The sequence below is a fragment of the Orcinus orca genome, chromosome 12 (assembly GCF_937001465.1).
Source record: "Orcinus orca chromosome 12, mOrcOrc1.1, whole genome shotgun sequence".
NCBI lineage: Eukaryota > Metazoa > Chordata > Mammalia > Artiodactyla > Delphinidae > Orcinus > Orcinus orca.
In genome coordinates, this window is record NC_064570.1 from 32,005,626 (window position 1) to 32,019,803 (window position 14,178).

A 14,178-nucleotide genomic window follows, 5' to 3' on the forward strand; every position below is an offset into this window, starting at 1 on the left:
AGATCATGAAGACTTTCATTTATGTTTTCCTTCGTAAGTTTTATGCTTTGGGGTTTTCCTATGATCTGTTTCAAGCTAATATCTGTGTGTTAGAAGATAAGATCAAGGTTAATATTTTTCCACCTGGATTTTCAATGTTTCCAACAACATTTCTTGAAAAGATTATTCTTTCTCCACTGAACTACTTTTAGGAACTACTTTAGGACCTTATCAAGTAATCAGATATGTACAGATCTCCTTCTGGACTCTATCTTCTGTTCTGCTAAACTATACCTCAAACATTACACAAATCCTCCCTATTTTGATTAAGTTAGCTATTAAATCTTGAAACCAGGAAGTAAAAACTCTTTAGTTTTCTTTTTCAAATTATTTTGGTTACTCTCAGTCCTTTGTATCTTCATACAAATTTTAGAATTAGCTTATCAAACTAATATATTATTGATCAACAATGGCAAGAGTGCAGAGCTTTGCCTTGTCCATAATTTTAGAAGAAAGGCATTCAGTCTTTTAGCATATTATATGCTATTAGTTGTAGAGTTTTTATGGGAACTTTTTATTAATTTTAAGAAGTTCCCTCTCATTTCTAACTTGCCAAGAATTTTATTTTTCCTAATAAAATGGGTGTTGAATTTTGCCAAATGCCTCTCTGCATCTATTGAGCTGATCATATAACTTTTTTCTTGTTTATTTTGTTAATGTGGTGAATTATCTTGACTGAATTTTGAATATTAAACCAGCCTTGCGTTCCTGAGATAAACTGTAATTTGTGAAGTGATGTATTATTATGTTATGTATCTTTTTTTTGATTTGTTAATATTTTTACTAAAGATTTTAATTCTTACTTTTTGGCTTATGCTTACCAGGAATATCAATGTGTAGTTTCCTTTTCTGGTAATGTCTTTGGTTCAGTGTCAGGGAGATGCTGTGCTCATGATATGAGTTGAGATGTGGTCCTTCTTCTTTGTTTTTTGAATAAATTTGTCTACAATTATATTATTTCTTTTTAAATGTTTAAATGTTTGATAGGATTTACCAGTGAAGCTATCTGGCCCAGAGATTTTGCTGAAAATTTTGAAATTATTGTTTGATATCTTTAACAAATAGAGAGCTATTTAGAATTTCTATTTCTTCTTGAGTCAGATTTGGTAATTTGTATCTTTCATGGAATTCATTCATTGTATGTAATTATCAAATTTATTCTCTTAAGATTGCTCATAATATTCCCTTAAGATTTTTAAAATATCTGTGGGATCTGTAATGATTTTCTCTCTTTTATTTCTGATATTGGTAATTTTAATTTATCTTGTGATTTTTCTTGTTCAGTCTAAGTAGCTGTTTATAAATTTTATTGGTTTTTTAAAGTACTGACTTTTGTTTCATTAATTTTCTTTGTTGTCTGATCACTGGTGTCTGCTCTGATCACTACTGATATTTCCTTCCTGCTAATTTACTCTTGATTTAATTGACTCTCCCTAGTTTTTTAGGATAAAAGCTTAGATAATCAATACTAGAGCTTTTTTCTTTTCTGGCATGTGCTTTTAAAGTTATTTCTCTCTTTCTAAGCACTGTTTTAGCTGCATCCGTTAAATCTTGTTTGCTGTATTTGCATTTTAAATATTCAGTTAAAATATATTTTAATTTTTCTTGTGATTTATTTTTGACCATGGGTTATTTGTGCATTGTTTATTTCCAAAAATTTGGAATTTTCCACACATTTCTGTTACTGGTTTCTCAAGGCTTTTTTTTTTTTTTTTTTTGCGGTATGCGGGCCTCTCAGTATTGTGGCCTCTCCTGTTGCGGAGCACAGGCTCTGGACGCACAGGCTCAGCGGCCATGGCTCATGGGCCTAGCCACTCTGCGGCATGTGGGATCTTCCCGGACCGGGGCACGAACCCGTGTCCCCTGCATCGGCAGGCGGACTCTCAACCACTGCGCCACCAGGGAAGCCCTGTTACTGGTTTCTAATTTAATCTCATTACTGTTAGAGAACATATCACGTATGCTTTTTAAAAAAATTTTATTGATATATAATTGACATGTAACACTGTGTAAGTTTAAGGTTTACAGCATGTTGATGTGATAAACATATATTGCAAAGTGATTACCATTACCACCATAGTGTTAGCTAACATACTATGTATGTTCTCGGTCTATTTAAATATATAGAAACTATTTTTATGTGTTTATACACAAAACTTTTTTAGTGTATCATCTATTTTAATAAGTACTTCTTGTACAATGGAAAAGAATGTATATTCTGCCTTTGTTTGATACAGTGTTTTCTAAATACCAATTAGGTCAAGTTGGTTGATAGTGATGTTCAGCTCCACTATATTCTTGCTAATTTTATCTCTATTTAATCTATCCATTACTGAGATAGTATTAAAGTTTTCAACTTTCATGTGTTTTTGTCTATTTATCCTTTTATATCTGTTAGTTTTGGCTTTATATATTTTAAGCTTATTATTCTATATATACACATTTGAGATATGTACATATTTTTGATACCTTGCTCCTTTTACATTTTGAAATGTATCTCTATCTTTGTTAATATTCTTTGTTCTGTGATGTATTTTTTCTGATATTAGTATTGCTTCTCCATCTTTCTCATGATTAGTGTTTGCAAGTTTTTTTAATTTTAACCTATCTGTATCTTTATATTTAAAGTGTTTTCTTTTACAGACAGTATATAATTGGCTCTTGCTTTCTAACCAGTAAGAAATTTTCTGCCTTTTATTGCAGTGCTTAGATCATTTACATTTAATGTGGTCAACACAATGACCTTTTATTCTACAATGATATTATTTCTTTTCTTGCTTTGTTCTATCTGTTCTTTGCCTTTTTTCTTCTTTTCCTGTCTTCTTTTGCATTTTCACTGTTCTGTTTTATCCACACTTTTGGCTTATTATCTCTATCTTTTCACTTTATTTTTAAGTGGTTGTTCTATAAATTACTATATGCATCTTTTTTTTCACAGTCTTCCTTCAAGTAATATTATACCAATTCACCTTTAATGTAAGAACCTTAAAACAGTACACTTCCATTTCCCTTTCTGTCCTTTTTATTATTATTTTCATACATTTAATTTTTGCCTATTAGAAATGTCATAATACATTATTATTATTTTTGCTTTAACTTTATCATTTAGGAACACTGAAAATGAGAAAAGGACTTTTATATTTATTGGCATAGTTACAATTTCTATTGCTCTTCATTCCTTTGAATAAGTTTCCTTTGGTGTTAAATAAATATTCTAAGTTGCTATCTCCTTTCCTTAGCTGTCTTTTTCTCAAACCCTTTGTCCATTTAAAAAATTGAGTTGATTACCTTTTTATTATTACTTGTAAATGTTATTTATAGATGCTGATTACTAATCTTTTATATGCTTTGCAATATTTTTCCCCCAGTTTGTAACTTGCCTATTTATTTTTACAATGTCTTTTGACAAACAGTAATTTTTAACTTGGTCATTTTTTTCTTTTATGCTTCTGGTTTCCTATGACCTAAGAAAACTTTGTGTACCACCAAATCACAAAGATATTGTTATATGTTTTCCTCTGAAAGCATTATGGATTTGATTTTTATGTGTAGGTCTATGATCCATCTTGAGTTAATTTTTGTACATGGTGTGAGATTGGTGACTAGTATTAATTTTGCTTATATTTTTAATTTCTAGAAATTCTATTTGTCCTTTTTTGAAATATCATTTATTATAACTTTATCTTCTTTATTGATAACTCTAAGCCTTTAAAAATTTCTTTAAGCGTAGTGAACATTTTTATTTTATACTGTGTGATAATTCTAATATCTGAAGTCTTTGTGCATCTGTTTCTGTTGTTTGTTTTTTCTGTTGGTTCTCAGTCACAGAGCTTCATTTCCTTATATTCCTCTTTATTATTTATTGTGTTGGACATTATATTTGCAAAATCTTTGTGGAAATAATCTGAGACCTGTACCTTCTTCCAGAGGATTTACATTTGCTTCTATCAGACACTTGGGGGCACTGCCAGACTAGGGCTGTATTCAACCACTTCGAGTAATTTTAATTTGAGCTTTAAGTCTATTTCAGAGTTCTGTTTTGTTTTAATTTCTGGTTCACCCTTACCTTGATGGTGTAGCCCTGTGAAGTGCCAGCTTATTGTAGGAAGAACACCTACCTTGGATGAGTTATAGGTTTTGATTTCCTTTCCCCTCACCCTATGAGTTGTCAAAACTAAGCTTCTACCTTTCAAGCATCAGAAAATGCCCTAAAGGCCAAGGCACTTTTGAGTTAATGGGACTAATCTTGGTTCTTATTTCTTTCAGTTTGGGCCTAGAAATTTTTTACTGTCTCATCATGTCTTCTATGCTTTCAGGGAGATATTTTTTACATTTTACCCAAGCTCTTTAGTTATTTCCATCAGGAGTTGATCCGGGTTCATCTGAATAGCACATTCTGCAATCGCTAGCTGACAAAATTTTTTCCCCCAAATGATTAACCACTTAGTCAATAACATTTGTTGAAAAATGTATCCTTTCCACACAGGTTTCAAATGTCACATTTATGTTTTACTCAACAAACACATTGGTCTATTTCTGACCCTTTTCTCTGTTCCAATCGTTTCTCAGTATTCCCAGTGGAGACATGACAAGGTGTCTCCTAACCCAACTTCCTTTCTTGGCTTTCTTTAACTAATAGACTAGACTTTTCAGGTGATAGAAAAGTACTTCCCTCAAATATTGGCCTAAGACACTCTCATGTATTCCTCACGGGAATGCAAAATAGTATAAGCTTTGTAGAGGAGAATGTGGCCTCATCTAAAAAATCAAAAACAAAAACAACTTCTTATGCATTTCTGCTTTGATGCAGAAATACCACTTCTAGGGATTTACCCCAAAGTTACACCTTAAAATATCAAAAAATTAAGAGTACAATATTACTTGTTGCAACATTGTCTATAATTGGAAAATACTGAAATGACCTAAATGACCATACAGAGAAAATGGTTGAATAAACTATCATACATCCACACAATGGAGAACTGTGAAGCTGTAAAGAAGAGTGAGGAAGAGCCCTATGAACCTATATACATTTCTATGAAACACAGTTAAATGAAAAATGCAAAGTGCAAGAGAGTTTGTATAGTACACTACCTTTTGTATAAGAAGAAAAATAATACACACATATCTGCTTATTTTAGCAACAAGAAACACTGAAAGAATAAACCATAAACTTATAAAATTGGTTTTCTTTAGAGGTTGATAGGAATAGGGTAAGCCATTCAATATTTTAAATATTCAAAAGGTAAAATTAAACTTAAAAGGACAAAAAAGTAAATCACTAACTAGTATGTAAACAGAAACAAATAAGCCTAAATATAAACCAAAATAATAAAATAATGACATGTACAGTACTCTATACATCTTCAATAGGACATGGTCTATTGAAAAAAGGACTGTAAAGAATTTTTGAACTTTACTCGGTGACTAGTTTGTTACTGTTAGTGGCATTAGTGTGTCAATTATAAAACTACATTCCATGTATTTATAAGATACAGCAAATGAGTAAAGATATTCATTTTGTTGGTTACCAGGGTTCTCACTGTGGGAGGAGGGAGATATAAAAAATGATATTGGGGAAGGGGAGAAACAGGGTAAGTACATAGTCTCAGAGTATTTCCCCATAGATTACTTATTAATTACAAAGGGGAGGAATAATAACTTTACATGGAGAAACTGACAGATACCACTTTAAGAGATCAAAGTCCACATCACCAATATCGGGAGAAACTGATACCATGTGCCCTATGATACAAAGCACTGGAACGAAGATAATATAATTTCTGTGATATTTCTGTCAAGAATGTCTAACCTTCATCTAATAATAAGGAAACATCAGACATACTCAAATTGAGGAACAATGTATAAAACAACTAATGCATATTCTTCAAAAATATCAGTGTTGTGAAATATAAAGAGAGATGGAAAGCCCACTCCAGGTTAAAGAATAAAGAGACATTATAACCAAATGCCATTCATGATCCTATATCAGATCCTGGATAAGGGAAAAATACTGGACTAATTAAATATTGACTGTATATTACAAAATGAAATTTATTTCTGTTAAATTTCCTCTATTTTATAAACAAACTGAACCATGATCATAGATGATATTGTTCTTGTTTTTAAGTTATGCAAATTGAAATATTTAGGGGTAAAGGGGTATGATATCTGTATCTTACTCTCAAATGATTCCAAAAATAATAATAAACTGTATAATATATATGTATATATTCATATAATGCATATATGAATGTACATACAGACATATATGGAAAGTGTACATGTGCTACAGCAAATGTGAGAAAATGTTAACATGGGAAGCTGAGGTTTTTAAAATGTAGGCATAGGAATCTGGGAGTTTGGCATGGCAATCAGATTTGGGCTTTGAATCTTTAGTTTATGAAGAAAATGCCTTACTGCTTCAAGGTACTCTGTTAGCATACTATCTAGGGGATGATCATGTAGAACCCAGAGGAGGCAGACCTCTGGTTGGTATATGAAAACATGGTACAGATACTATTTTAAGAGATTGGTCAAAACGGGCTTATGATCAGGAAAAAAACATACTAAAGCTTCAAGGAGATATAATTTCAAACTCATCAAATGGGCAATCATTAAAAATCTTCAATTCAAAGGACTGAGGAAATGAAAACTCATAAAATGGTAAATTGGTATAATTTCCAATGGTGAATTGGAAATTAAACTAGTTATTCATCGTATATATCATTCTGAGTCCAAACAGGGTACAGAAACCACATAATTATTTGAACAGGGGAAGCTTAATATAAAGAATTGCTACTCCGAGATTGGTTCAAGATGGTGGAGTAGAAGGAGGTGTGTGCACTCTCTCTTGCAAGAGCACCAGAAGCATAACTAACTGCTTAACAATCATTGACAGGAAGACACTGGAACTCACCAGAAAAGATACCCCACATCCAAAGACAAAGGAGAAGCCGCAATGAGATGGTAGGAGGGGCACAATCACAATAAAATCAAATCCCATAACCGCTGGGTAGGTGACTCACAAACTGGAGAACACTTATACCATAGAAGTTCAGCCACTGGAGTGAAAGTTCTGAACCCCAAGTCAGGCTTCTCAACCTGGGGGTCTGGCAATGGGAGGAGGAATTCCTAGAGAATCAGACTTTGAAGGCTATCAGAATTTGACTGCAGGACTTCGACAGGACTGGGGGAGATACAGACTCCACTCTTGGAGGGCACACACGAAGTAGTGTGCGCATCAGGACCCAGGGGAAGGAGCAGTGATCCCATAGAAACTGATCCAGACCTACCTGCTAGTGTTGGAGGGTCTCCTGCAGAGTCAGGGGGTGGCTGTGGCTCACCACAGGGACACGGACACTGGCAGCAGAAGTTCTGGGAAGTACTCCTTGGCATGAGCCCTCCCAGAGTCTGCCATTAGCCCCACCAAAGAGCCAGGTAGGCCACAGTGCTGGGTCACCTCAAGCCAAACAACCAACAGGGAGGGAACCCAGCTCCACCCATCAGCAGACAAGCATATTAAAGTTTTACTGAGCTCTGCCCACCAGAGCAACACCCAGCTCTACCCACCACCAATCCTTCCCATCAGGACGCTTTCACAAGCTGCTTAGATAGCCTCATCCACCAGAGGGCAGACAGCAGAAGCAAGAAGAACTACAATGTGCAGCCTATAGAATGAAAACCACATTCACAGAAAGATACATAAAATCAAAAGGCAGAGGACTATGTACCAGATGAAGGAACAAGATTAAACCCCAGAAAAACAACTAAATGAAGCGCACATAAGCAACCTTCCAGAAAAAGAATTCAGAATAATGATAGTGAAGATGATCCAGGACCTCGGAAAAAGAATGGAGACAAAGATCAAGAAGATGCAAGAAATGTTTAACAAACACTTAGAAGAATTAACAAACAAACACCTAGCAGAATTAAAGAACAAACAAACAGAGGTGAACAATATAATAACTGAAATGAAAAATACACTAGAAGGAATCAATAGCAGAATAACTGAGGCAGAAGAACGGATAAGTGACCTGGAAGACAGAATGGTGGAATTCACTGCTGCAGAACAGAATAAAGAAAAAAGAATGAAAAGAAATGAAGACAGACTAAGAGACCTCTGGGACAACATTAAATGCACCAATATTTGCATTACAGCGGTCCCAGAAGGAGAAGAGAGACAGAAAGGACCCGAGAAAATGTCTGAAGAGATTATAGTTGAAAATTTCCCTAACATGGGAAAGGAAATAGCCACCCAAGTCCAGGAAGCGCAGAGAGTCCCAGGCAGGATAAACACAAGGAGAAACACGCCAAGACACATAGTAATCAAATTGACAAAACTTAATAACAAAGGAAAAATTACTGAAAGCAACAAGGGAAAAACGACAAATAACATACAAGGGAACTCCCATGAGGTTAACAGTTGACTTCTCAGCAGAAACTCTACAAGCCAGAAGGGAGCGGCACAATATATATAAGGTGATGAAAGGGAAGAACCTACAACCAAGATTATTCTACCTGGCAAGGATCCCATTCAGATTTGACAGAGAAATCAAAAGCTTTACAAATAAGCTAAAGCTACGAGAATTCAGCACCACCAAACCAGCTCTACAACAAATGCTAAAGGAATTTCTCTAAGTGGGAAACACAAGAGATGAAAAGGACCTACAAAAAGAAACCCAAAACAATTAAGAAAATGGTCATAGGAACATACATATCGATAATCACTTTAAATGTAAATGGATTAAATGCTCCAATCAAAAGACACAGACTGGCTAAATGGATACAAAAACAAGACCCATCTATATGCTTTCTACAAGAGACCCACTTCAGACTTAGGGACACATACAGACTGAAAGTGAAGGGATGGAAAAAGGTATTCCATGCAAATCAAAAGAAAGCTGGAGTAGCAATATTCATATCAGATAAAATAGACTTTAAATTAATGAATGTTACAAGGAAGGACACTACATAATGATCGAGGGATCAATCCAAGAAGAAGATAGAACAATTATAAATATATATGCACCCAACATAGGAGCACCTCAGTACATAAGGCAAATGCTAACAGCTATAAAAGAGGAAATCGACAGTAACACAATAATAGTGGGGGACTTTAACACCTCACTTACACCAAGGACAGTTCATCCAGACAGAAAATTAATAGGGAAACACAAGCTTTAAATGACACAATAGACCAGATAGATTTAATTGATATTTATAGGACATTCCATCCAAAAACAGCAGATTACACTTTCTTCTCAAGTGCACACAGAACATTCTCCAGGATAGATCACATCTTGGGTCACAAATCAAGCCTTGGTAAATTTAAGAAAATTGAAACCATATCAAGCATCTTTTCCAACCATAGCCCTATGAGATTAGAAATCAATTACAGGGAAAAAATGTAAAAATCATAAACACATGGAGGCTAAACAATACATTACTAAATAACCAAGAGATCACTGAAGAAATCAAAGAGGAAATCAAAAAATACCTAGAGACAAATGACAATGAAAACACGATGATCAAAAACCTGTAGGGGGGCTTCCCTGGTCGCGCAGTGGTTGAGAGTCCGCCTGCTGATGCAGGGGACACGGGTTTGTGCCCCGGTCTGGGAAGATCCCACATGCCGCGGAGCGGCTAGGCCCGTGAGCCATGGCTGCTGAGATTGTGCATCCAGAGCCTGTGCTCCAGAATGGGAGAGGCCACAACAGTGAGAGGCCCATGTACCGCAAAAAAAAAACCCAAAAAACAAAAAAAAACCTGTGGGAAATAGCTAGTGGGAAGCAGCCACATAGCACAGGGAGATCAGCTCAGTGCTTTGTGTCCACCTATTGGGGTGGGATAGGCAAGGTGGGAGAGAGACGCAAGAGGGAGGAGATGTGGGGATATATGTTTATATATAGCTGATTCACTTTGTAATATAGCAGAAACTAACACACCATTGTAAAGCAATTATACTCCAATAAAGATGTTAAAAAAAAAAAAACCTATGGGATGCAGCAAAAGCAGTTCTAAGAGGAAAGTTTATAGTAATACAATCCTACCTCAAGAAACAAGAAAAAGCTCAAAACACAATCTAACGTTACATCTAAAGGAACTAGAGAAAGAAGAACAAACAAAACCCAAAGTTAGTAGAAGGAAAGAAATCGTAAAGATCAGAGCAGAAATAAATGAAATAGAAACAAAGAAAACAATAGCAAAGATCCATAAAACTAAAATTTTGTTCTTTGAGAAGATAAACAAATTGAGAAGCCTTTAGCCAGACTCATCAAGAAAAAGGGGGAGAGGACTCAAATCATTAAAATCAGAAATGAAAAAGGAGAAGTTACAATGGACACCACAGAAATACAAAGCATCGTAAGAAACTACTACAAGCAACACTATGCCAATAAAATGGACAACCTGGAAGAAATGGACAAATTGTTAGACAGGTATTACCTTCCAAGACTTAACTGGGAAGAAACAGAAAGTATGAACAGACCAATCACAAATAATGAAATTGAAACAGTAATTAAAAATCTTCCAACAAACAAAAGTCCAGGACCAGATGGCTTCACAGGTGAATTCTATCAAACATTTAGAGAAGAGCTAACACCTATCCTCCTCAAACTCTTGCAAAAAATTGTAAAGGAAGGAACACTCCCAAACTCATTCTACGAGGCCACCATCACCCGGATACCAAAACCAGACAGAAATACTATAAAAAAAGAAAATTACAGACGAACATCACTGATGAATATAGATGCAAAAATCCTCAACAAAATACTAGCAAAGAGAATCCAAAAACATATTAAAAGGATCATATACTATGATCAAGTGGGATTTATCCCAGGGATGCAAGGATTCTTCAATATATGAAAATCAATCAATGTGATATACCATATTAACAAATTGAACAATAAAAACCATATGATAATCTCAGTAGATGCAGAAAAAGCTTTTGACAAAATTCAACACCAATTTATGATAAAAACTCTGCAGAAAGTTGGCATAGAGGGAACCAACCTCAACATAACAAAGGCAATATATGACAAACCCACAGCAAACATCACTCTCAATGGTGAAAAACTGAAAGACTTTCCTCTAAGATCAGGAACAATACAAGGTTGTCCACTCTCGCCACTATCATTCAACATAGTTTTGGAAGTCCTAGCCGTGGCAATCAGAGAAATAAAAGGAATACAAACTGGAAAAGAAGAAGTAAAACTGTCACTGTTTGCAGATGACATGATACTATACATAGAGAATGCTAAAGATGCCACCAGAAAACTACTAGAGCTAATCAATGAATTTGGTAAAGTTGCAGGATACAAAATTAATGCACAGAAATCTCTTGCATTCCTATACACTAACAATGAAAGATCAGAAAGAGAAATTAAAGTAACAATCCCATTCACCATTGCAACAAAAAGAAAAAAATACCTAGGAATAAATCTACCTAAGGAGGTAAAAGACCTGTGCTCAGAAAACTGTAAGACAGTGATGAAAGAAATCAAAGATGACACAAACAGATGGAGACGTATACCATGTTCTTGGATTGGAAGAATCAATATTGTGAAAATGACTATACTACCCAAAGCAATCTACAGATTCAATGCAATCCCTATCAAATTACCATTGGCATTTTTTACAGAACAAGAACAAAAAATCTTAAAATTTGTATAGAGATACAAAAGATCCTGAACAGCCAAGCAGTCTTGAGGGAAAAAAATGGAGCTGGAGGAATCAGACTCCCTGTTTCCAGACTATACTACAAAGCTACAGTAATCAAGACAATATGGTACTGGCACAAAAACAGAAATATAGATCAATGGAACAGGATAGAAAGCCCAGAGATAAATCCATGCACCTATGGTCAACTAATCTATGATAGAGGAGGCAAGGATATACAATGGAGAAATGACAGTCTCTTTAATAAGTGGTGCTGGGAAAACTGGACAGCTACATGTAAAAGAATGAAATTAGAACACTCCCTAACACCATACACAAAAATAAACTCAAAATGGATTAAACACCTAAATGTAAGACCGGACACTATAAAACCCTTAGAGGAAAACCTAGGAAGAACACTCTTTGACATAAATCACAGCAAGATCTTTTTTGATCCACCTCCTAGAGTAATGGAAATAAAAACAGAAATAAACAAATGGGACCTAATGAAACTTAAAAGCTTTTACACAGCAAAGGAAACTACAAACAAGACGAAAAGACAACCCTCAGAATGGGAGAAAATATTTGCAAACGAATCAACGGACAAAGGATTAATCTCCAAAATATATAAACAGCTCATGTAGCTCACTATTAAAAAGCAAGCAACCCAATCATAAAATGGGTAGAAGGCCTAAATAGACATCTCTCTAAAGAAGACATACAGATGGCCAAGAGGCAAATGAAAAGTTGCTCAGCATCACTAATTATTAGAGAAATGCAAATCAAAACTGCAATAAGGTATCACCTTACACTGGTTAGAATGGGCATCATCAGAAAATCTACAAACAACTAATGCTGGAGAGGGTGTGGAGAAAAGGGAACCCTCTTGCACTGTTGGTGGGAATGTAAGTTGATACAGCCACTATGGAGAACAGTATGGAGGTTCCTTAAAAAACTAAAAATATAATTACCATATGACCCAGCAATCCCACTACTGGGCATATACCCAGAGAAAACCATAATTCAAAAAGACACATGCACCCCAATGTTCACTGCAGTACTATTTACAATAGCCAGGTCATGGAAGCAACCTAAATGCCCATCGACAGATGAATGGAAAAAGAAGATGTGGTACATATATACAATGGAATATTACTCAACCATAAAAAGGAACAAAATTGGGTCATTTGTAAAGACGTGGATGGACCTAGAGACTGTCATACAGAGTGAAGTAAGTCAGAAAGAGAGAAACAAATATCATGTATTAAGACATATATGTGGAATCTAGAAAAATGGTACAGATGAACTGGTTTGCAAGGCAGAAAGACACACAGATGTAGAGAACAAAAATATGGACACCAAGGGGGGAAAGTGGGTGGGGGTTGAACTGGGAGATTGGGATTGACATATATACATTAATATGTATAAAATACTTAACTAATTTTAAAAAAAAGAATTGTTACTCCAATTCTCTGTTAGAATTAATAAGGGATTGGTAGTAAGAAGCGAGTCTAAGGAACACAGGGAGAGCAGATGTAAGGAATAGCCACTACCCTTGGGGCTGAGACACATGCCCAAGGGAGAGCTCGCACCCCTCAAAGCTGAGATCTAGACCATGTTAGAGAGGGCTCAGCATGGTTGACTGAATGGATGAGAACTCACGTGATGCCAGTCCAGTGGAACTTGCTGGAAACTCGCCCTCTGGAACTTGCCAGAAACCCACCCTTGAGAGTGCTGAGGAAAGCTGGCCATAGGAAAGTGTCTCGCCAGAGGCACTTTGCAGCAAAACCACCTGAGGGGTCTTCCAGGGGCAGCTGCTGGCCACTAGGTGCTGCAGGCTCCCATGCATTGCAAGAGTCTGGTGCGGGAGAAGCTCTGCACGCTGCAGAAGCCACACGCTGCAGAAGCTGCCCGTGCTTTAGGAAGCTGTCCACACAGTAGCAGCTTGCTAAGCTGGCACACCAGAACCAGGAAGCAAAATCCTTTCCTCCTGCAATGCCTCTCCATCGTCCTCCTCTGACATAACATTGTAGCAGCTGGCAAAGGAAGGGTATTTAAAGGGCCTGGCTCCATTTTCATGGAGCTGGCAAAAAGGATGAATTTGGAGTTACATGATAATAAATAAACTGACAAGATTATACCTAGAAGTGTTTCACATGTGTATGTCATACTATTAGGAAAGAATTCTACAGAAAGGAATGATCTCATCTGCTTCCTGGGGCTCGTTAGCAGGCACTATGGGACAGTCTCTTCGGGGCGCCAACGTATGAGAAATTGGCATCATAAGTCCTTAGGTCACTTCACCCAAGAGCCAAACTCCTGGGAGAGAATGGCCTAGCTTGGGTCTGGTGCCTACCTTTTGGTCAGGTTATCATGATATTCATGGTCCCACCAAAATTGCAATAAATGGGCCAAAAGCAAGCTTCCCCCAACTGTCTCCCCCCGCCCCCAACCAGTCAGACATGTAATTATGGGAAAAAT